A 23852-nucleotide genomic window follows, 5' to 3' on the forward strand; every position below is an offset into this window, starting at 1 on the left:
AGAAAGGGGCACTAAGTGACCTGGTTTGGGGGCCAAAAGCAGAAGCCAGTTTGGCTTGGGGGTGGGAGGGTGTTGGGGGCTGCAGAGGGTGGGCAGGGTGCGTGGTCCCTCCCCGGAGGTGGGGGTCTGGTCGTGTCGACCCCCGAGTTTGGGAGGCCAGCATGCACCAGGCCGAACGCAAGGCCTGAGGTGGTCTCTGGGGGGAAGGGTGCTTTTCAGACTCCGCGCACCCTCTTTGAGTCCAGTTTTTCTTTGTACGCTGCTTAGAATAGTTATTAACTAATTAATAATAACGAATTGGTATTTATACAGTGTACAATTATGATGTTTAATCCTAATTCTCAAGTTTTGACAGCGATTGATTTATGACCTTGACAAAAGCCCAGACTGTTGCAAATAGCTGGAGCTTGTAAGGAGACGGAGCTGAAATCAACCGGAGCTTCAGCGCAGAGCTGGGGCTTCAATTAGCTGTAGCAAGCAGGAGCTGTGGAGAGGGACAGGGTGTCCACTGTCTGGAGCATGCATTAGCCAGAGGCAAAGTTACCTACAGGTAGAATGAGCAGGAGCTGCAATTAGCTGGAGGGTCTGTTTGCTGGAGCATCTGTCAGCTGGACTCCACTCCTGGCACAGCAGGGCTGTCCCCAGCAAGCAGCTTCGAGCAGCAGGGAGGTGAGTCGTCCTTCTGCCAGTGGGGAGCCCAACATCTTCCCTCGGGAACTAAATCCATGCCACGCACCTCTCTCTGCGTGGAGGGTCTCTCCCGGTACCGTTCCTGAGGGCAGAGGTGAGGTGCGGGTCCCCCGGCTGTCCTGGGACAGTCCCGCTGCGAGGGGCCACAGGCAAAGTGGCAGCACAAGGCGGCGGTGTCTCCCCGGTACCTGGCAAAGGGGGGAGAAAGCGGCTGGCCGGAGCTGCCAAGGTGCACGGCCCCTCTGGCAGAATCCTCCCCTGTGTTTTCCCGTTGGCTGGGTGTGACAAACCGCTTTGTTTTTTGCCTCCTCCTTTCCCAGCGTCACCTTCTGCGTCCCGGGAAGAAAATCCCGCGTGGGTGATTCCGCTCGGCGCTCAGGTAATCGCGTGTCTGGGGCTGCGGGAGCGGGGAGAAACCCTTGCCGGGTCAAGGACGCTCCAGGGGCGCCACATCAAAGCCAGAGGAAAGGCAAAGCCGCTGCCCGTGCAGAAAAGCCGATGACAAATTGCAGCTGAGAGAGCGCGCCGCGTTCCTGCAGTGCTCCCTTGGCAGTTTCGGCTGTTTGCCTTCCGGGCAAAAGAACAGACTTTCCTCTAGGAGAAATGAAGAGCTGCCTGTTCCCTTCTTTAGGGTCCGGTGTTTCTCTTCTGGTCGGTCGTGCTACTTTGATGGGCGAGCTGGAAATAGCCTGTTGTTTTGATACGCAGAACTAAATTGTTAGTAACATGCGGTGTCAGTAGAGTTCATTTTGGAGCACCTAGGTGCCAGTGGAAACGTAAGGAATGAAACAGATCATCTGCACTTCATGCTCTGATGAGACAATATGCTGAGACAGGGATGAGCTCCCAAAGAAAAAAAACACACAAGGTCGTGGGGTTTTTTGTTTGTATTTTGTGGGATTTTTTTGGGGGAGGGAGGGGGATGAGTTTTGGGGGGGTGGATTTAAAAGAAAAGAAAGAGTGGAACGTTGACTGGTGGCAGCCTGCAGAGCTCTTTTGCTGCCCGGCCTCTCCTTTTCCTCCCTTGAAGTCCTCTTTCGTGGCTGTAATTGTCGTTTGGAGAAGTTCGGAAGAGCAGTTCAGGGACTTGCCTGGGCCCGTGTGCTAGTAATACCAGGAAGGGAAACGCTTGAACCGGTAGCAAAGAAGTTGGCTCCAAGTAGAGGTTCTGAAGGAAGAACAACGATAACAGGAAGCAAATAGCAAGTTACCAAAAAATGGGCGTGTGTCAAACGCCTCCGAGTTTTATTGCCGAATGTTGTTTGGCAATATGTTCCAAATGGCTATTTTTGGTGAATGTAAACTTTCGGGGAATTCAGGGTTGTGTGTGGCAAAACACATCCCTCTGTTTGCGTCCTGCTATGTAAATGTCCGGCTGTTGTTATGTTGTTAAATATATGTAAATGCAGGGCTGTTCCCGACTCTCTATATCGCACGGTAGTGCTGCTATATTTAGGCCTAACGGGTGGGTTTAGGAATGGAAGGAGAATGTCTGTTTTCTGTAAGGGCTACGAACGCTGACCCTTTTCTCTCTCTGCTACTTTCCTGTGCGCGCGATGAAGCTGTTTTCTTTTTCTCCCTTGTTCCTGGTCTACAAACAGAAGCTGTTGCTGCTGTGGGTTTGCAACTTGTGTTACTACGTTTCTGTGGAGTTCCAGTTACGGATCGCTTCTACTGTGGCAAAGTGTCAAGACAGGGTTTCGGGTGTACTGAAAGCTGCTTTGACTGAAATCGGCGTAGGTGAGACTGATCTTGCGTGCGCAGCCGTGCTCGCAGGGAGGCTCGGTGGCTCTTCATCAAAACAGCAAGGTGCGTGTGGATGTCCGTAGGGTTGTGCTCCGGGCCCAAGAGCGTGCGGTATTTGTGCTGTCGGAAGATGGAATAGAGTGTGTGCCTGTTCAACGTAAGGACAGCCAAAAGCTGGGAGGGACCGTAAGCAGGTTTGGTGGCACAACTGCGGTTTTAAAAGATCTCGACTGCTTGGAGAAACAGCCTGGGAAAAATCATTCCTTTTTTTGCAAGGAGGCAGTTCACAAGGACAGATGGGTTGCTGTACTCTTCAACAAAAATATTCAACTTGGGACGTGCAGGGCGAGCAAGTCTTGGCTATACGTAGGCTTGAGAAAGTGTACATAGGTATCTGTGTGTCACCTATGTGTATCTATGAAAGTGGTTTTAGTGAAACTAAAGCTGCCAATGAGTCAAAAAAAGACATGGTCATCTAAAAAAAGTGGAAAAGCTCTTGTGGCCTGTGTCAACAACTGTACCAAATGTTGCAGAAGTCACTGTAGCTCAAATAGAATCCAATAGCTAGCGCGAGGAGCAAGGCCTGCTGCAGCCTCAGACTGCACGCCCTGAGCTTTCACCTGGATCCACAGACCGTATGCTGAGCTCCTGCCTCGCTACGTGAAGGAAGGGCCTGAAACTGGTGCAAACCAGGAAGATAAGGTAGCCGCAACCATCGGCAAAAGCTGCAGCTGTTCAAGATAAGAAAAGGAACGTCCTGCCTGGAGACCGGGAAAGGATCCAATAAGGAACAAGAAGAGCCCAGACCCAAATATTGCTGTTGGACTGAACCGTCGACCAAGGGGAGGGGAACTTAAACTGCGAGGGTATAATTGCCCAGGGCTTTCTTTGTTTGGGGTCCCTCTCCAGAGGCACCCAGCTTGAGCTGCTCTTCACCGCTGTACGACTCAACAAATTCGCCTGGCGTACATCGTGTTGGAGACTCTGCTTTGGGGAGAACAGGGGGTCGAGCATGAGGGGAGAGAAAGCGCCTGAGGGTGAACGTGTGTGTGTGTGAGCGAGGACTCGAAAAGGGGCACTGGTGAGCTCAGTGGAGCTGCCCGCTGCGAAGGGACTCCGCTCCGAGCAGTTCAAGTCTCGGGTGGTGTGCGTGCGACTCCCCGCATGGTGTGTGAATGCTCGGGCGCCTGCTGCTCCTTTAGCACAAAGAGGATGCACAATACTTCTTCCTTCACTTGGTTGTAGTCTTGTAGTTGTAGTTTGCAAAACTTCACAAAACCGGGCAGCTTGGGACTCCTACCCAGCTTTATGCTACAGGTTTTTTTCCTCTCTCAGCAGAGTGTCAGCTGCCGCCGTTTCACCGTGGTCGCCCTTTCTTCTGCCGTGAAAGCGCAAGACGGACGGAAAGGCAGCGTAGCGGTCTGCGAGTACAAGGTGCGTCCGCGATGCGTGTCCGCGTTTTTCCTAAGGCGCTTGTAGCATGGACTTCAAAGTTAACGTCAAGAATGCGCCAGCTCTCCTTCCTTCTGTAGTTTTTCTAGGAACTATTTTAACGCAGATCCTAAAAGGAAAAGAAGGTCTGCGCTGGAGCGTGTTCTGCCTGTGCAAAGCCGACTTCCCTCCGTTTATTTTGCCTTCCTGAAAGCGCAATCTTCTGTTTCTGTGCGCTTACTAGGAAATGATATCGGGAAAATAGTTGCGTCCTAAAAGAGGAAAGACGCCGTTTGTAAGAGTTCAGACATTCAGAAGAAACAGGCTTTGTTTTTGTCATAAAAGCCGTGTGCTTTTTCAGTCAATAAGTTTTGAAAATATCTTAGAGTAGTACTTGAAAAGCTTACTGAGATACTAGCGTCCGTACTAAAAGCGATCCAGGTCCAAGGAGAGACGTGGACAAAAGAGGAGGAATCGGCGTCGCTTTCCCGAGAAGCATTGCCAGCCTTGTAAGTAGCGACAGCGAGTCCTGACGTGGTTTCGGTGAGTTACTGCTTCGGCAGCGTCCTTTTTCCTTAACCTACAGCGTGTGGTTTCTTACTTCAGTTGGAAAGAGATTTTCCAGAATGGAAGTCTTTCTCATTCAAAGAAGTTGTGTTTTATGAACTCCCCATCAGAGTGGGGATCTTCAGAGATGATGCGCTTGGCAGTAGAAGTCAGCAGCAGCGAGACTTTCCGCTCTCTTAAAAAAAAAAAAAGAAAAAAAAAAAAAAGAAAAAAAAGAAAGAAAAGTCCGTTTGCTTCCAAAGACCCGAGCACAGCACGTCTTCCGGAAGTCGATGGCATCGCTGGTTCTCAGTTGCAACAGCCGAGATGTCATCAACACGCGTTCCTCTGCGTGCTTCGGTGCAGCCAGATTTGCGTTAGCAAATCTGCCGGTCCTTTTTGGTAGCCTTAGGCATTGCAGCCCCGGGGATTGGATTCCGCCCGCAAAGTAAAACCGTATGAGGGATCTCTTCTCTCACTGATTTTTCTACCCTAGATGTCACTTTAGGAAAAAAAAAAAAGTTAAAATTGTCTATACAAACTGCCTTGCATTGTTTCACCTGCAACTGCCAACTAGCTGTGGCGTTGTTTCAACTTTAACTGCCAACTAGCTGTGGCGTACAATTGCTTAGGTGTATTTGAGCCGTTAGGTATTTGTTGTAAACGTTGACCAGGAGACGCAACTGAACGTTATGGGTTTTTTTCCCCCCCCGCTCGTTTGACAGAGTGCTCTGAAGTACTTTTCTTTCTGTCTGGCTTTCAAGGGTGCGTTTCCCTGGCAGTTCAGTAGCATCTCTCTCGGGCAGCGCGGCTGGCCAGATGTCGCTCCTAATGACGTAAGGCGCAAAAAAACCCTGGTCAAATGATAACTGCGTATCTTGGAGACAGATAATCTGCTGGTATCGATTCACAGCTGTGCAAGTTAAATTAACGCAAAAGGAAAATCCAGCCCTTCTCCAGTAGAAGTATTTTTATTGGATGTCTGTAAGCACACGCACAGCTTTTTTAGTAGGAAGCGAATTGCTGCGATTTGTCCTCTGGTTTTCCTTTTACCCTCGAAAGCGTTACGCTTCGCTTCCAGCTTTATCGACCGAGCCAGCAAGATGTGCAGCAGCAGTGCAAGGACTTGTACTCATTTCAGCTGGGTTAGAGTGAAATTTCTTCTTAGTAGCTGGTATAGTGCTGTGTTTTGTATTTAGGATGAGAATAATGTTGATAACACAGTGATGTCTTGTTTGTTGCTGAGTAGTGTTTATACTGGTCAAGGACTTTTCAGGTTCCCATGCTCTGCCAGGTGCACAAGAAGCTGGGAGGGGGCACGGCCAGGACAGCTGACCTTGAGTCAGAGGGACTGCGACCTGTGGATGAGTCCACGCGGGAGCAGGACACCCCGAAGCATCCGTGGATGTGGTAAGCCCATGCCAGAGCAGGTATGTCTCAAAGCGTCTGTGGCCATGGTTACGTCTGTGCCGCAGCAGGTATACCTCTGAAAGGATTGTGGCTGAAGGAGAAGGACACGCTGGAGAAAGTACCCCTCGAAGCACCGGTGGCTGTGGATGAGTCCGCGCTGCAGCAGGTACACCTTGAAGCATTGGTGGCTGTGCATGAGCTCATGCTGGAGCACCTCAAGGCGTGTGGGCATGGGTAAGGCCATGTTGGAGTAGGTTTACTTCTGAAGAGAACGTGGCTGTGGGTAAGGCCATGCTGGAGCCAGTATATCTCGGAAGGCATTGTGGCCCGTGGAGAAGGCCACACTGGAACAGGTGCACCTCTAAGTGACTGTGGAGAAGTCTGTGCCGCAGCAGGTATACTCCTGGAGAGACTGGCTCGTAGATAAGGCTCCACTTGAAGTGGGTAAACCCCTAAGGGACTGCAGCCCTTGGATAAGTCCAAGCCAGCGCGGGAATGGAGGGGGAGCACGGCAGAGCAGAGCCTGAGCGAGACGTGCGTCACCATCCCCTGGCAGGCTCCCCCCGCGGCGTGGGGCAGCCGCCGGCTTGCGGGACAGGGGCTGGGGGGGGCTGCAACCGTTTGGGGGGGCTGCCCCCATTTTATTTCTCTGGCGGAGCTCCCCTTTTCGGGGGGGCGCCTACATATGTAAACGGCATTATTAAAGTAGCGAGCTGCCGGTCGGGGCTGTTTTCCTTGTTTTGTGCCTTTTTTGGGGGGGTGATGAAAAAGTGTTGGAGGGGCCTGGGGGGTGATGATGTCATTTGGGGCACCCCAACGTCCCTGGGGGCGGGGGCGTGATGATGAAACAGAGGAGCAGGTGAGTGGGGGATGGAGGTGTCACGGGGAGGTTTCCCCCCAGAGAAGGGGGGGGTCACAGCCCCAAAATGCCTGAAAATTCATTAAAAACATTAAAAACTGTAAGTACAGGTGTGAGGCATTGCAGTAGAGAAAAATCTCTCGCCTTTATATATATATATATATAAAAATAATATTCGCTTTTATATATATATATATATAAAAGGATTTCAAAATACAAACCTGTATCTGCTATATTATATAAAGGATTTTAGACTATTAAAAAATCTAAATGGAGATAGATAGGGTTTTAAAATAAGAAAGAACTTGTCTATATGTTAAGAAATAAAGGAGTTTAAAATGCAAAAAGAGATGATGGATATGAAGGAATTTAAAATAGAAAAAAGTCTGGATAGGTAGAGGTATCTACGCTTACCGTGTGTCACCGAGTAAAAGGTTCTATGGAAGTGTAAACAGATAACTAAGACTAAACAGACAGAATTGTAAGTAGATATCGAAGTCTAAAGAGAGAAGTCTAAGATACCAAAGTGTCAAAATATCCAAGTCTAAACAGCCAGCTCATCTAAATAGATGTTCTATATAATACGATGTCTAAATAGACACGGACGTGTAAGTAGAGATGATATCTAAGCCTAAATCTATGAAAGTGTAAATAGGCATGTACGTGTCAATAGATATAACATATCAGTGTAAACAGGTAATATGCATCAAAGGTATCTGTTGCCTAAATATGTGTATGTGTAACTAGCTACCTAAGTGTAAATGTCTATGCTACAGAAGGCTTATAAAATGCAAAGAAACCCTGTTTATAGAAAGGATTTAAAAACTCGACCTCCCCCTCGAATCTCTCTTGCAGGTATAAAAGCACTTTCCAAAGCTGTCCCTTCCCCCTTTTCCCATCCCGCTTTGGGGCCAGTTTCCCCCAAATGGGGACTTTCCCCTGCGGGGCCACACAATTTGGAGGGGGGGAGCAACACGTTTGGGGCTCCCAGGAAAGCCGAATCCGTCTGGGTTTGTGCAGCTGGAAAGCAAACACTGCCCCCCCCCATGTTAATGCAGAAAACCAAAACCAAAAATGACCCATTGTTATGTTGTGGAAAAGCGCCGGAAAACCCCAGAACTGAATATTTTGGAAAGCAGAAACCCCCAAGTTTTGTATGATGTCAAAGCAAAAAAAAAAACAAACCCACAAACATCTAAAACAAAAAACAACCAAAAAACAAACCAAACCCCACCAAAAAACACTGCTAATTTTGGCAAAAATTGGGGTGAAATGCTGGCAGTTCGAGGAGCATTGCTGGGAATTATCTGGAGTGGATTTGTTCTCTGGCGTGGATTCCTTCTCCGGAGCGGAATATCCGTTGCGGCTTATCCCAGGTGAGTTATCTGCTGTGGATTATGCCGGGCGGACCCCCTGGTGTAGGTCATCCCCACCCGTGTCCCCCCGTGCACCTTTCTACCCACACACAGCCGCTGTCCGTCCGTGTCCGTCTCCGCCCCCCCGTCCTCCTCTGCCTGTCTCTGCGCCCTCCCAAGTGCTCTCCACCCAAACGTCCCCCCACACAAGGTTTTTCCCCCCGTGCGGTTTTTTTTTTTCCCCATGACGTGCCCCCCGCGTCCCCTGCCCTCCGGTCTCGTGCCCCCGCTCCCCTGCTCCCCCCTCCCATAGCCCCTTTGCTTCTGGACCCCCGGGGCGCTGCCTGCACCCCCCATTTGCCCATTGCCCCCACCCAAACTCCGACACCCCCCACCCGCTCCCTGTGTTGTCCAAAAAGCGGATCCTTTGCCCGGTGTGCAACGGCCCAATAACCACCCACTCAGGAGAGACATTGATCACTTATTTCAGGTCTGCGCAAAGCTGGGTGCTTGGCGATTTCCCACAAATCAGGCACACCCTCACACAAACCGGCAGTGTATTTATCAGGTTACAAGATCGGTATAAACCTGCCTAAATTTACACTTATCGGTTGGCGATTAACATTTCATACACTATTGGTTTGCTGTACTTAAATTAGCCTCGCTTGCTATGTAAATTAGCACGCGTGCCCCTTTCAGGTGGGGGGCAAGTCTTTTCGGTCCTGAGTTGAGTCGGCGGTCGCGATCTCCCCTCGCCACGTTTACCTTTCACCCACTTTCTGCAGTTTGATCAAACTTCACGCTTCTCTGGCCACCGTCCAGTCTTTGGTGCCAAGATGCTCCCTTTTATCGGTCTGTGAGCTCTTCCTCAAGGCTGGAGCCGTTAGTTGCCCACAGTTTGTTACTTACACAAACACTTTCATCTCTTTGAGCTCCCTCCCAAATTCCGTTCCCAAGGCACAAGCAGTTAGCAGTTTTGCTAATTGGAAAATGACTGTTTCCGCAAGACACCACCTGCACCCTGCTCCCATCCCGCTCTCCCTGCCCCTGTGTTTTGGATTTGTGCTGGAAAAAGTGTTGATAACACACGCAGGGATGTTTTAGTCACCGAGCAGCACTTGCACAGAGTCAAGGCCCTTTCTGCTCCTCACCCTGCCCCGCCGGCGAGCAGGCGGGGGCACAGAAAGCTGGGAGGGGAGGGGGCTGGGACAGCGGACCCCGGCCGACCAAGGGGACATCCCGCACCGTGTGCGTCACGTCCAGCCATAAAATGAGGGGGGAGGCTGGCGGGGGGCTGCGGCTCAGGGACTGGCGGAGCATCAGTCGCTTGGTGGTGAGCAATTGTTTTCAGTTGTATGGCTTGTCTGCATTGGCTTTTGTTTTTCTCTTAGATTTTTAGTTTTCCTCTTTTCTGTAATGGTGGTTGTGGTTGTTCAACTGTTTTTATCTCAATCCATGAATTTTCTCACTTTTACCCTTCTGGTTCTGATCTTTTTATTTTTTTTACTAAAATCTCTCCAGGGTCTGTTGACTCGCTGGTGTCACTCTCCCACCCCTGATGCCACATGCAGATGAATCCAGCACTCCCGGGGGCTTTTTCTGGGGGCAAAAAAGCCGAGGCGAGGCAAAGGTATTGACCAGGTTCCCTGTGCTGCGTCCCCCGGCTGGGTGCTGGGGTGGGGGGCGCGGAGAGAAAGGGCCAGCAGCCGCTGCAAGCTGTCAAGTGCAGAGGACTGAAATGCTCGAGCCGCTTGGGTGCTTTTTGGTGGCGAGGCGATGGCTGTGGCTGCGTGGGCTGTGAGCGGGAGCAGGGGCAGAGAAGGGCGAGGCTTGTGACACCCCCCGCCCCCCCGTAAGGCGGCGGCGGCGGCGGCGGCTGCGGGCGGCCCCAGGCGGGCCGGGGGGGCGAGTCCTTTCTCCCCGCGGGGCGCGGTCGGAGCGCCGGGCTTGGTGTGGTGCTGCCGCCTGGCGGCCAAAAGCGGGTACTGCAGGGCGGGAGCCGCGCAGGGGCGGTGGCGTCCCCGTGGTCGCCGGTGCCGGTGGCCGGTAACGGGCATGCGACAGCGCGGTGGCCGCGGGGTGCTGCCGCCGCAGCCGTTGCTGCCTCCCGGTAAGGAAGCGCCGCTCTCGCCGCACGGGAGGCGCTTGCCGCTGCTAGCACTGCCGCGTCCGCCTCCGCTGCAGCCCCGCCCCGCCGAATGCCCCGGTCCTGGTGTGGAGCGGCCCCGCCCCTAGCGCCGGGCCCCGCCCCTGGATGCCCCCGGGCAGGGGAAGGGCACCACCCCTAGCGACAGGCCCCGCCCCTGGAGACCACGCCTGCGCACTGTGTTGGGGTGGAGCTTAGCCGCGGGGGGGCGGAGCCTAGCGGTTGTAAGGCGGAGTTTTGCCGTGTGAGGGCGGAGCTTCACCGGCGCATGCGTGCTGTCTCGGGGGCGGAGCCTTGCCGGGGGGGGTGGTGCTTTGCTCTGAAGGGCAAAGCTTTGCCGCGGGTAGGCGGAGCTTGCCGTGTGAGGGCGGAGCTTAACCGGCACATGCGTGCTGTCTTGGGGCGGAGCTTTGCCGTGGGGGCGGAGCTTTGATGTGAAAGGCGGAGCTTTGCCGCACATGCAGGCTGACTCGGGGGCGGAACTTAGCCGCGGGGGGGGGGCGGAGCTTTGCCGGGTGAGGGCGGAGCATCATCGGCACATGCGCGATGAGTTGGGGACGGAGCTTTGCTGCGGGGGGCGGAGCTTTGCCATGGGAGGGTGGAGCTTTGCCGAGGGGGCGGAGCTTCACCGGCGCATGCGTGCCGTGTGCAGGGCAGAGCTTTGCTGCAGAGGGCGGGGTTTGCCGCTGGGAGGGCGGAGCTTCGCCAGCGCCTGCGAGGTGCATCGGGGGCGGGCATCGCGCCGTGGGTGGAGCTTCCCCCCGCGGAGGGGCCAGCGGGAGCCCGGGGCGGAGCAGAGCGGTCGTTGGGCTGCGGCTGCACAGAGCACACAAAAGCTTAAAAAACCAAACCCCCCCCGGCAAAAAAATAACTCGTCCGAACCACCAAAATGGCCGACACAGTCCTCCCGGATCACAGAGAAGGTCGTCCAGACCATAGAAATGAGACAGAAAGTCGTCCCAGATTCTAAAGACTGTCCTTCAGACCATCGAGATGCAAGCGGAAGTCCTCCCGGAATATAGGGCGGCTCCGCAGACCATGGAGATGACACCAAAAGTCCACCAAGACCATCGAGAAGGTCCTCCAGACCATAGAGAGGAGACAGAAAGTCATCCCAGATTTGAAAGACTGTCCTTCAGACGATAGAGATGCAAACGGAAGTCCTCCAGGAGTATAGGGCGGCTCCGCAGACCATGGAGATGACACCGAAAGTCCACCCAGACCATCGAGAAGGCCCTCCAGAGCATAGAGGTGAAACGAGAAGTCCCCTGGATGATACAGAAGGTCGTCCAGCCCACAGAGATTAAACTGGAATTCCTCCCAGACCATGCGCGGTGCGTCGCGGGCGGGCATCGCGCGGTGGGCGCAGCTTCCCCCCGCGGAGGGGCCAGCGGGAGCCCGGGGCGGAGCGGAGCGGTCGTTGGGCTGCGGCTGCAGGCAGGGAGGAGGTGAGCGGGGAAGCCCCGAGGAGGGCGGCGGTGCCTGGGGGGGAGCGGCCGGGCCGGCGGGAGGCACGGAGCGGGGAGGGTGCGGTGCCGTGTGGGAGCCGGGCGGGCGGGGCTTCCCGGAGCCGGGCGAGGGGCGGGCGCGTCGGGTCGGGGCCGGTGGCGAGGTGAGCCCGGAGTTGGGCGGGCGCCGCGCCGGTGCGGGGCGGGGGGGCGCCGCTCCGCTCCGCTCCGGGGCCGGGCGGCGGGGGGGAGCCGCGCTGGGGGCTCGGCGGTGCTTCCACGTGCGGCGGTGGCGCGGTGAACGGTGTCCCCGCAGGATCCCAAAGCACGGAGGGCTGCGTCCCCTGGCATCCGGGGCTTTTGGTCGGCCACGTTGGTTCCCCGGGGCATGCCGGGAGGTGTAGTTTCTAGGGCCGTGGCTGCCGGACAAACCGCTTCCTTTTTTGCCTCCTCCTTTCCCAGCGTCACCTTCTGCGTCCCGGGAAGAAAATCCCGCGTGGGTGATTCCGCTCGGCGCTCAGGTAATCGCGTGTCTGGGGCTGCGGGAGCGGGGAGAAACCCTTGCCGGGTCAAGGACGCTCCAGGGGCGCCACATCAAAGCCAGAGGAAAGGCAAAGCCGCTGCCCGTGCAGAAAAGCCGATGACAAATTGCAGCTGAGAGAGCGCGCCGCGTTCCTGCAGTGCTCCCTTGGCAGTTTCGGCTGTTTGCCTTCCGGGCAAAAGAACAGACTTTCCTCTAGGAGAAATGAAGAGCTGCCTGTTCCCTTCTTTAGGGTCCGGTGTTTCTCTTCTGGTCGGTCGTGCTACTTTGATGGGCGAGCTGGAAATAGCCTGTTGTTTTGATACGCAGAACTAAATTGTTAGTAACATGCGGGGTCAGTAGAGTTCATTTTGGAGCACCTAGGTGCCAGTGGAAACGTAAGGAATGAAACGCGATGGAAACCGATCTTTAAACTTTAGTTTTCCTTGGTTTTTCTTTGCCATCAGAGCGTCGATGGCACGGTGGCCTGTGGCTCGGTGCACGTTCTGTTCCGTGGAGCCTTCGGTCTAGGACTTTGAAGTAACAAAGTTTGTCCTTCCAGAAAAGGGCTAGTCGCTCCTAGGATTGAGGTGTGGGCTTGGAGAGTCTCTTAAGCACGTGCCTAGAATTAAAGCCGAATTTCACTTCGTGTTGCTGCTGTTTGTCTTCACTTTCATTCCTTTCGCCACGGCTCCATCGTGAGCGGGAGCTCTGAATCATCCCTTTTTTTCAGTCTCGCACACGTTTTTTTACCCAAGGAGGTGCTACGTTTAGAAGTTAAGGAGTTTTCTCACAAACGCGTCGGTCGATGCAATTGCGTTGTGATTGTTAAAACCCCCAAAATAACACCGGTCTTACAGATCTGGCCTATTTCTTCTGAACACGGATTCGTCACGTGCAAATCGGGATACAGATCGTCTGCGCTTCCTGCTCTGTGGAGGACACTGTGCTGAGACAGGGGTGAGCTCCCAAAGGAAAAAAATACAAGGTCATGGGGGTTTTTTTGTTTGTATTTGGGGGCGGGGGGGTGTATTTAAAAGAAAAAAAAAAAAAGAGTGGAATGTTGACTGGTGGCAGCCTGCAGAGCTCTTTTGCTGCCCGGCCTCTCCTTTTCCTCCCTTGAAGTCCTCTTTCGTGGCTGCAATTGTCGTTTGGAGAAGTTCGGAAGAGCAGTTCAGGGACTTGCCTGGGCCCGTGTGCTAGTAATACCAGGAAGGGAAACGCTTGAACCGGTAGCAAAGAAGTTGGCTCCAAGTAGAGGTTCTGAAGGAAGAACAACGATAACAGGAAGCAAATAGCAAGTTACCAAAAAATGGGCGCGTGTCAAACGCCTCCGAGTTTTATTGCCGAATGTTGTTTGGCAATATGTTCCAAAGGGCTATTTTTTCCTTCGCTCGGCTGTAGCCTTCGCAAGACTTCACAAAACCGGGCAGCTTGGGACTCCTCCCCAGCTTTATGCTACAGGTTTTTTTTCCTCTCTCAGCAGAGTGTCAGCTGCCGCCGTTTCACCGTGGTCGCCCTTTCTTCTGCCGTGAAAGCGCAAGACGGACGGAAAGGCTGCGTAGCGGTCTGCGAGCACAAGGTACGTCCGCGATGCGTGTCCGCGTTTTTCCTAAGGCGCTTGTAGCATGGACTTCAAAGTTAACATCAAGAATGCGCCAGCTCTCCTTCCTTCTGTAGTTTTTCTAGGAACTATTTTAACGCAGATCCTAAAAGGAAAAGAAGGTCTGCGCTGGAGCGTGTTCTGCCTGTGCAAAGCCGACTTCCCTCCATTTATTTTGCCTTCCTGAAAGCGCAATCTTCTGTTTCTGTGCGCTTACTAGGAAATGATATCGGGAAAATAGTTGCGTCCTAAAAGAGGAAAGACGCCGTTTGTAAGAGTTCAGGCGTTCAGAAGAAACAGGCTTTGTTTTCGTCATAAAAGCTGTGTGCTTTTTCAGTCAATAAGTTTTGAAAATATCTTAGAGTAGTACTTGAAAAGCTTACTGAGATATTAGCGTCCGCACTAAAAGCGATCCAGGTCCAAGGAGAGACGTGGACAAAAGAGGAGGAATCGGCCTCGAAAATTCGTGTGTGTGATTAAAAACGTTCAAAACTGTAAATACGGGTGTGAGGCATTGCAGTAGAGAAAAATCTCTCGCCTTTATATATATATATATATATATATAAAAATAATATTCATATGTATATATACAGAATTCATATATATATATAAAAAGAAGGATTTCCAAATACAAACCTATATCTGCTGTATTATATAAATGATTCAAAAATAATTTTCTGTCTTTTTCCGTTTTTTCCGTCTCCGTTTTAGTTCACCGATGCGGGTTTTTAAATCACTTCCTGATGTTCTTAATCGCCGCTTCCTTTAAGCACTCTCCTGTCTCCTTTTGTCCTCTTTGCTGCCTTTATTCCCCTGTATTTATGTTTTAATTCTTTCTTGTCTTTCCTTAGGGCCCTCGTTTTTTGAATTTTCCTTCTCCGTCCCTTTAGTTTGCTGTCCTGTTTTTTAATTTTCCCATTTATTTCCCTAATCCCTGTTGCTTTTTCAGTGTTCTATGTTGACTTGGGGTTTAGTTGGGTTTAATTGTTTCTTCTCTTCCCTTAGTGCCCTCGCTTTCTAAATTTTCCTTCTCCGAGGGAGCTCCCTGTCGCTATTGATTAAGTTTTTCCTTATTTCTTCCATCGCCCTTGCTGTTCAAAGCCTCCTGCTTTCGGCTGGCAGAGAGTTAAGGTTCTTCCTAGTAGCTGGCACAGTGCTGCGGTTTGGATTTAGGATGAGAACAATGTTGGTAACGCACTGACGTTTTTGTTTGTCGCTAAGTAGCGCTTAGACCGCTCAAGGACCTTTCAGCTTCCCGTGCTCTGCCCGGTGCGCCAGAAGCTGGGAGGCGCCACAGCCAGCTCAGCTGACCCGCACCGGCCGAAGCGCTGTTCCCTCCCGTGTGACGTCACGCTCGGTAGGAAAACGGGAGGTCGTTGGCCAGGAGTCAGCGATCGCTGCTCAGGGACGTGCTTGGCATCGGTCGGCAAGTGGTGAGCACCTGTAGAGTGAATCGCTTGCTTTGTATACTGTTATTGGTTTATTATTATTACTACTAGTACTATTACTACTATTCTGTTGTCTTTTCCTTCAATTGTTAAACTGTTCTTCCTTTAACCCACGAGTGTTCTGACTTCCACCCTTCCAATTTTCTCCCCCGTAGCGGCTGTGTGGTGCTTAGCTGCTGGCTGGGGTTAAACCACGACAAAAGCTTCTGTCTACTTGTATTCCGTTTGCCGTTTCCCTTTTTTAATTCTTCCTTGTCTCTATTAGTACCTTTGCTTTTTCAATTGTCTTCCTACGTCTCTCTTTTAGTTCACTGTCCCCGGTTTTCATTTTTTTCTCTTTGTTGCCCTAATTCCCGTCATTATTGAAGTTTTTTGCTTTTATCCCGTTCCCTGTCTTTAGTTTTCAAGGAGTTGTTCTCTTTCCTTAGGGTCCTCCCTTTTAACAGCCTCGGAGGGGGCGTAGCTTCCCGCTGAGGAGCGGCTGGAGGAGGCGAGGTGGTTGTCAGCCGGGTCGTCATTTAATAGTAAAGTATGAAATGGCATGTTGGTTAATCATTTCCCGTTTGGTTCTGTGGGAGCTGTGCTGGCTGCCTTGAGAATCGGCCGAGAAGTTGAGGTGAGCTGGGTGGTAGAGGGGAGGCACACGGGGCTGGCTATTTCACCCGAGCGCCACGGGAACTTTGTGTCTCCTGGCATCCTAGGTGCACCGAGCGACAGCCGCAGCATCTTTCTTGAGAACAGGCGTGGAGCAGGGGAGCAGAGCGGTGCGGTGCTTTTGAGGAGGAGGGTGTCGCAGAAGCGGTTGGCAGTAACCAGACCGATGCTGAATACCAGCACTGTGTTTTAGTTTGTTAGTGTGCTGTGGGTTTTTGGGTTGGGAGGTTTTGGGTTTTTTTGTTTTTTGTTTTTCGGTTTTTTTTTTTTAGATAATGAAGAGGAACTGAGCGAGTGCAGGAATGTTCTAGTTAGGTGTGTGGTGGTTTTCTTTTTTTCTTTTTTGAGGGTGGATTCAGATCCCTGGCCCTCTGAAAGCTCAGTTGCGGGGTGAGGGCTGAGGAGGTATCAAGGATAGGAATTGCAGGGAGGGGTTATAAAGTTGGTGTCAGGGAGAGGCCTGTCCAGGAGCAGTCTCCTTTGGGAAGGGAAAAGGACCGGGTTACTGTTCTTAGCACGCTGCTGACGTTGGCTGGGCAGGGCGGTTCCATCCTGTGTCTGTGTGTTCTGCTTTTGCGTAGTCTGTCTTCTGTGTCTCGTACCCTGGTTTTCTCGGGTCTTGATGTTTCCGTAGCTCTTGGTGATCATGGGGCCCCTCGGTAAGCCTCCCGAGGGTCTCGAACGCGTCGCCTCATCGGCATGGCGTTTCTTGAGCCCTGCTTATCTTGCCGTCGTAGCTTAAAGCGCGGACGTGTCCGGGAAGCGTCGCGTTACAGATGTTTCTGAGGGATCGTCTGTTGTGTGCTTTTTCAGTCAGTAAGTTTTGAAAATATCTTACAGTAGTACTTGAAAAGCTTGCTGAGATACTGGCACCCATACTAAAAGCGATCCAGGTCCAAGGAGAGACGTGGACAAAAGAGGAGGAATCGGCGTCGCTTTCCCGGGAAGCATTGCCAGCCTTGTAAGTAGCGACAGCAAGTCCTGACGTGGTTTCGGTGAGTTACTGCTTCGGCAGCGTCCTTTTTCCTTAACCTACAGCGTGTGGTTTCTTACTTCAGTTGGAAAGAGATTTTCCAGAATGGAAGTCTTTCTCATTCAAAGAAGTTGTGTTTTATGAACTCCCCATCAGAGTGGGGATCTTCAGAGATGATGCGCTTGGCAGTAGAAGTCAGCAGCAGCGAGACTTTCCGCTCTCTTAAAAAAAGAAAAAGAAAAAAAAAAAAAAAAAAAGAGAGAGAGAGAGAAAGAAAAGTCCGTTTGCTTCCAAAGAGCCGAGCACAGCACGTCTTCCGGAAGTTGATGGCATCGCTGGTTCTCAGTTGCAACAGCCGAGATGTCATCAACACGCGTTCCTCTGCGTGCTTCGGTGCAGCCAAAAGCGTTAGCAAATCTGCCGGTCCTTTCTGGTAGCCTTAGGCATTGCAGCCCCGGGGATTGGATTCCGCCCGCAAAGTAAAACCGTATGAGGGATCTCTTCTCTCACTGATTTTTCTACCCTAGATGTAACTTTAGGAAAAAAAAAAAGTTAAAATTGTCTATACAAACTGCCTTGCATTGTTTCAACTGCAACTGCCAACTAGCTGTGGCGTTGTTTCAACTTTAACTGCCAACTAGCTGTGGCGTGCAATTGCTTAGGTGTATTTGAGCCATTAGGTATTCGTTCTAAACGTTGACCAGGAGAGGCAACTGAACGTTACGGGTTTTCCCCCCCCCCCCCGCTCGTTTGACGGGGTGCTCTGAAGTACTTTTCTTTCTGTCTGGCTTTCAAGGGTGCGTTTCCCTGGCAGTTCAGTAGCATCTCTCTCGGGCAGCGCGGCTGGCCAGATGTCGCTCCTAATGACGTAAGGCGCAAAAAACCCCTGGTCAAATGATAACTGCGTATCTTGGAGACAGATAATCTGCTGGTATCGATTCACAGCTGTGCAAGTTAAATTAACGCAAAAGGACAATCCAGCCCTTCTCCAGTAGAAGTATTTTTATTGGATGTCTATAAGCACACGCACAGCTTTTTTAGTAGGAAGCGAATTGCTGCGATTTGTCCTCTGGTTTTCCTTTTACCCTCGAAAGCGTTACGCTTCGCTTCCAGCTTTATCGACCGAGCCAGCAAGATGCGCAGGAGCGCGAGGACCGTAGCTGTTGCGGCGGATCTGTAAGCGTAGATTCTGATTGCGGTACGCCCTTGTCCTGCAGCCTCGCAGGGTTGTCTCCCTGCAGCCGTGCCGTAAGGAAGGGGTGAGACGTTTTCCAACGCCGGCAAGAGCGCGTACTTTTACGCGAAGAACGTGTTCGGAATCGTACCGGTTAGTCTTAATGCTGATTGGAAGCGTTCAGGTCGCTCTAGCTTTTAAAGGACGTCTTGTGTTTTGAGCTGACCTGCTTACCTCGAATCCTCCTTGAGCTCAACTGCTCTCCTCTCCCTTGCTCTGACTGAATTCCTCTACTCGCTGCTGTGCTATTTTTTTCACATGCGGAAATATTGCTTGGGATTTTTGTTTTTCAGGTGTCTCGTTGCAGGCATCTCGTGATGCTCGCTAGGTCCCCCCGGCCCAGGTTGGCCTGCCGGTCGTGAAGCGTCCCGAGGGTAAGGGGCCGGCCCCGTGCCTGGAGGCTCCTGGCTCTGTCTCCGGCGGGTGCCCCGCGGGTGCGTCAGCGAGGGCTGTCTGGTGGGGAGAGTGCCGGGCCAAGAGGGAGCGGGGAGGTTCGCTGCCCCAGGGAGCCCGTCCCAGCGCGGGAACGGAGGGGGAGCACGGCAGAGCAGAGCCTGAGCGAGAGGTGCGTCACCGTCCCCTGGCAGGCTCCCCCCGCGGCGTGGGGCAGCCGCCGGCTTGCGGGACAGGGGCTGGGGGGGGCTGCAACCGTTTGGGGGGGCTGCCCCCATTTTATTTCTCTGGCGGAGCTCCCCTTTTCGGGGGGGCGCCTACATATGTAAACGGCATTATTAAAGTAGCGAGCTGCCGGTCGGGGCTGTTTTCCTTGTTTTGTGCCTTTTTTGGGGGGGTGATGAAAAAGTGTTGGAGGGGCCTGGGGGGTGATGATGTCATTTGGGGCACCCCAACGTCCCTGGGGGCGGGGGGTGTGATGATGAAACAGAGGAGCAGGTGAGTGGGGGATGAAGGTGTCACAGGGACGCTCCCCCCGAGAGGAGGGGGGGTCACAGCCCCAAAATGCCTGAAAACTCGTGTGTGTGTGTGTGTGTGTGTGTGTGTGTGTAATTAAAATTGTTAAAAACTGGAAATACGGGTGCGAGGCATTGCAGTAGAGGAAAATCTCTCGCCTTTATATATATATATATTGAAAAATAATATTCATTTCTATATATATAGAGAGAGAAAAGGATTTCAAAATACAAACCTGTACCTGCTACGTTCTAGAAATTATTAAAAAATCTAAATGGAGATAGATAGGGTTTTAAAATAAAAAAGAACTTGTCTATATGTGAAGAAATAAAGGAGTTTAAAACGCAAAAAGAGATGATGTAGATGAAGGAATTGAAAACAGAAGAAAGTCTGGATAGGTAGAGGTATCTACGCTTACCGTGTGTCACCGAGTAAGCCAAAGTAGGTCGTCTGTGTAATGGAAGTAAAGGTTCTATGGAAGTGTAAACAGATAACTAAGTCTAAATAGACAGAATTGTAAGTAGATACCGAAGTCTAAGATACCAAAGTGTCAAAATATCCAAGTCCAAGAGCAAAATATCCAAGAGCAACACGGTTTGGGGCTCCCAGGAAAGCCGAATCCGCCTGGATTTGTGCAGCTGGAAAGCAAGCGCGCGCGCACACACCCACACCCCCACCCCCCCCCCTACATTTTAACGCAGAAAACCAAAAATGACCCATTGTTATGATGTGGAAAAGCGCCGGAAAACCCCAGAACTGAATAGTTTTGAAAAGCAGAAACCCCCAAGTTTTGTATGATGTAAAAGAAAAAACAAAAAAGAACAACAACAAAAAAACAAGCCAACAAACCAAAAAACCCAAACGCAAAACCCGCACCAATTTGGGCCAAATTTGGGGTGAACCGCTGGCAGTTTGAGGGGCATTGCTGGGGATTATCTGGCGTGGATTCCTTCTCCGGAGCGGACTATCCGTTGCGGCTTATCCCAGGTGAGTTATCTGCTGTGGATTATGCCGGGCGGACCCCCTGGTGCAGGTCATCCCCACCCGTGTCCCCCCGTGCACCTTTCTACCCACACACAGCCGCTGTCCGTCCGTGTCCGTCTCCGCCCCCCGTCCTCCTCTGCCTGTCTCTGCGCCCTCCCAAGTGCTCTCCACCCAAACGTCCCCCCACACAAGGTTTTTCCCCCCGTGCGGGTTTTTTTTTCCCCGTGACGTGCCCCCCGCGTCCCCTGCCCTCCGGTCTCGTGCCCCCGCTCCCCCCTCCCATAGCTCCTTTGCTTCTGGACCCCCAGCTCCGCACGGGACACGGGCAGCCTGGGGAGCTTTGCCCCGAGCCATTCCTTTCCCCTCTGGGCAGCAGCGGTTCTGCCGCTGCTACAGGCAGGCGCTTTCTGGACGGGCGAGGGGCTGGGACGACCGGAGGCTGCTGCACGCTCCAGTCCGACTGAGACGCTGTTCCCGGGGGACCTGGCGCAGGGAAAGGCGAGGGACTCTCCGCGCTGCCGGCGACTCTTCAGAAGGGAACCGCGCTCTGGTTTTAGCGGCAGAAGGTGTCGGTCAGGCAGCCGCGTAGCACCGTGCTGAGCGATGTGGCAGGCGCCTGGCTTGGTGGAGTCCAGGCGTGTTTCTCGCCTCGCAGTCTCGATGCCCAACCAAGCAGGGGGTTCAGGTTCCCAAAGCCTTTGGGCGTGGGAGCAAGATGACAGCTAGGTGTCTAGCAGCACAGGATTTCAGCCGTGTTGCTTGCTGCAAATGGCTTGCAGGCCAGGAGATGTGGAGAGGGGTCTGAAATGAAGAAAGGGAGCGTGGAAGCGATTGTTTTAAGGCGGCAAATGAAGCAGCCGAAGGAGGCGAGCGGCTCAGCTGCCCCCTCGGCGGACCGGCCCCTCCAGCCTCCCGAGTCTCGCGCGCTGCAGGCGGCCAAGCGCGGGTGCCGCGCGTGCTGGCGGGAGCGGCAGGGAGCGCGGAGCTGCGCTGCCGTCCAGAGCAGCGAGGGAACTGGCAGGGCTCTACGGCCGTCTGGTGCGGCCAGCTGAGGGGCCGCCGTGCCCCTTTGCTTTCCCTGTTTCACGTCTCGTTCCTTTGCACGCCGCAGGGCAGGGCGGTAAGTAACATGGCGCAGCGTCTTGTTTAAGCGGCAAGCCCTGCGCGGGAAGCCCGGTGCGTGTGCAGGATGAGCAGAGGGCGGGCACCGCAGCAGAGCCCGAGGGGCGCCAGCGTATCGCTCGCTCGCAGATCGCGCGCTTGCCCGTGGTCTGCTCGCATGCAGCGCTTCCTGATAATCGTAGGTAGCTGCCCCTCTGACGCAAAGCAGCTTTCAGTGCCTTGAGGATGCCATCGGTGTCGCTTTTATTTTCTTTTTTTTTTCTTTTTTTTTTTTTTTACTAAAATCTCTCCAGGGTCTGTTGACTCGCTGGTGTCACTCTCCCACCCCTGATGCCACATGCAGATGAATCCAGCACTCCCGGGGGCTTACTCTGGGGGCAAAAAAGCCGAGGCGAGGCAAAGGTATTGACCCAGGTTCCCTGTGCTGCGTCCCCCGGCTGGGTGCTGGGGTGGGGGGCGCGGAGAGAAAGGGCCAGCAGCCGCTGCAAGCTGTCAAGTGCAGAGGACTGAAATGCTCGAGCCGCTTGGGTGCTTTTTGGTGGCGAGGCGGTGGCTGTGGCTGCGTGGGCTGTGAGCGGGAGCAGGGGCAGAGAAGGACGAGGCTTGTGACACCCCCCGCCCCCCCGTAAGGCGGCGGCGGCGGCGGCGGCGGCTGCGGGCGGCCCCAGGCGGGCCGGGGTCGAGTCCTTTCTCCCCGCGGGGCGCGGTCGGAGCGCCGGGCTTGGTGTGGTGCTGCCGCCTGGCGGCCAAAAGCGGGTACTGCAGGGCGGGAGCCGCGCAGGGGCGGTGGCGTCCCCGTGGTCGCCGGTGCCGGTGGCCGGTAACGGGCATGCGACAGCGCGGTGGCCGCGGGGTGCTGCCGCCGCAGCCGTTGCTGCCTCCCGGTAAGGAAGCGCCGCTCTCGCCGCACGGGAGGCGCTTGCCGCTGCTAGCACTGCCGCGTCCGCCTCCGCTGCAGCCCCGCCCCGCGGCGTCCGCCTCCGCTGCAGCCCCGCCCCGCCGAATGCCCCGGTCCTGGTGTGGAGCGGCCCCGCCCCTAGCGCCGGGCCCCGCCCCTGGATGCCCCCGGGCAGGGGAAGGGCACCACCCCTAGCGACAGGCCCCGCCCCTGGAGACCACGCCTGCGCACTGTGTTGGGGTGGAGCTTAGCCGCGGGGGGGCGGAGCCTAGCGGTTGTAAGGCGGAGTTTTGCCGTGTGAGGGCGGAGCTTCACCGGCGCATGCGTGCTGTCTCAGGGGCGGAGCCTTGCCGGGGGGGGTGGTGCTTTGCTCTGAAGGGCAAAGCTTTGCCGCGGGTAGGCGGAGCTTGCCGTGTGAGGGCGGAGCTTAACCGGCACATGCGTGCTGTCTTGGGGCGGAGCTTTGCCGTGGGGGCGGAGCTTTGATGTGAAAGGCGGAGCTTTGCCGCACATGCAGGCTGACTCGGGGGCGGAACTTAGCCGCGGGGGGGGGCGGAGCTTTGCGGGGTGAGGGCGGAGCATCATCGGCACATGCGCGATGAGTTGGGGACGGAGCTTTGCTGCGGGGGGCGGAGCTTTGCCATGGGAGGGTGGAGCTTTGCCGAGGGGGCGGAGCTTCACCGGCGCATGCGTGCCGTGTGCAGGGCAGAGCTTTGCTGCAGAGGGCGGGGTTTGCCGCTGGGAGGGCGGAGCTTCGCCAGCGCATGCGACGTGCATCGGGGGCGGGCATCGCGCCGTGGGTGGAGCTTCCCCCCGCGGAGGGGCCAGCGGGAGCCCGGGGCGGAGCAGAGCGGTCGTTGGGCTGCGGCTGCACAGAGCACACAAAAGCTTAAAAAACCAAACCCCCCCCGGCAAAAAAATAACTCGTCCGAACCACCAAAATGGCCGACACAGTCCTCCCGGATCACAGAGAAGGTCGTCCAGACCATAGAAATGAGACAGAAAGTCGTCCCAGATTCTAAAGACTGTCCTTCAGACCATCGAGATGCAAGCGGAAGTCCTCCCGGAATATAGGGCGGCTCCGCAGACCATGGAGATGACACCAAAAGTCCACCAAGACCATCGAGAAGGTCCTCCAGACCATAGAGAGGAGACAGAAAGTCATCCCAGATTTGAAAGACTGTCCTTCAGACGATAGAGATGCAAACGGAAGTCCTCCAGGAGTATAGGGCGGCTCCGCAGACCATGGAGATGACACCGAAAGTCCACCCAGACCATCGAGAAGGCCCTCCAGAGCATAGAGGTGAAACGAGAAGTCCCCTGGATGATACAGAAGGTCGTCCAGCCCACAGAGATTAAACTGGAATTCCTCCCAGACCATGCGCGGTGCGTCGCGGGCGGGCATCGCGCGGTGGGCGCAGCTTCCCCCGCGGAGGGGCCAGCGGGAGCCCGGGGCGGAGCGGAGCGGTCGTTGGGCTGCGGCTGCAGGCAGGGAGGAGGTGAGCGGGGAAGCCCCGAGGAGGGCGGCGGTGCCTGGGGGGGAGCGGCCGGGCCGGCGGGAGGCACGGAGCGGGGAGGGTGCGGTGCCGTGTGGGAGCCGGGCGGGCGGGGCTTCCCGGAGCCGGGCGAGGGGCGGGCGCGTCGGGTCGGGGCCGGTGGCGAGGTGAGCCCGGAGTTGGGCGGGCGCCGCGCCGGTGCGGGGCGGGGGGGCGCCGCTCCGCTCCGCTCCGGGGCCGGGCGGCGGGGGGAGCCGCGCTGGGGGCTCGGCGGTGCTTCCACGTGCGGCGGTGGCGCGGTGAACGGTGTCCCCGCAGGATCCCAAAGCACGGAGGGCTGTGTCCCCTGGCATCCGGGGCTTTTGGTCGGCCACGTTGGT

General features: G+C 54.5%; 1 long non-coding RNA gene across 1 annotated transcript; it reads left to right on the forward strand.

The window, feature by feature from the left end:
• The first annotated feature begins 11017 nt into the window (after positions 1-11017).
• LOC148050355 (uncharacterized) lies at positions 11018-17446 on the forward strand. Its single transcript, XR_015701337.1, has 4 exons — positions 11018-11631; positions 12094-12152; positions 13012-13111; positions 13638-17446. It is a non-coding gene; the product is annotated as an uncharacterized LOC148050355 (long non-coding RNA).
• Positions 17447-23852: the final 6406 nt, after the last annotated feature.

Source organism: Nipponia nippon, unplaced genomic scaffold, assembly GCF_047370975.1.
Source record: "Nipponia nippon isolate SJK-2023a ecotype South Korea unplaced genomic scaffold, ASM4737097v1 scaffold_9, whole genome shotgun sequence".
Lineage (NCBI taxonomy): Eukaryota > Metazoa > Chordata > Aves > Pelecaniformes > Threskiornithidae > Nipponia > Nipponia nippon.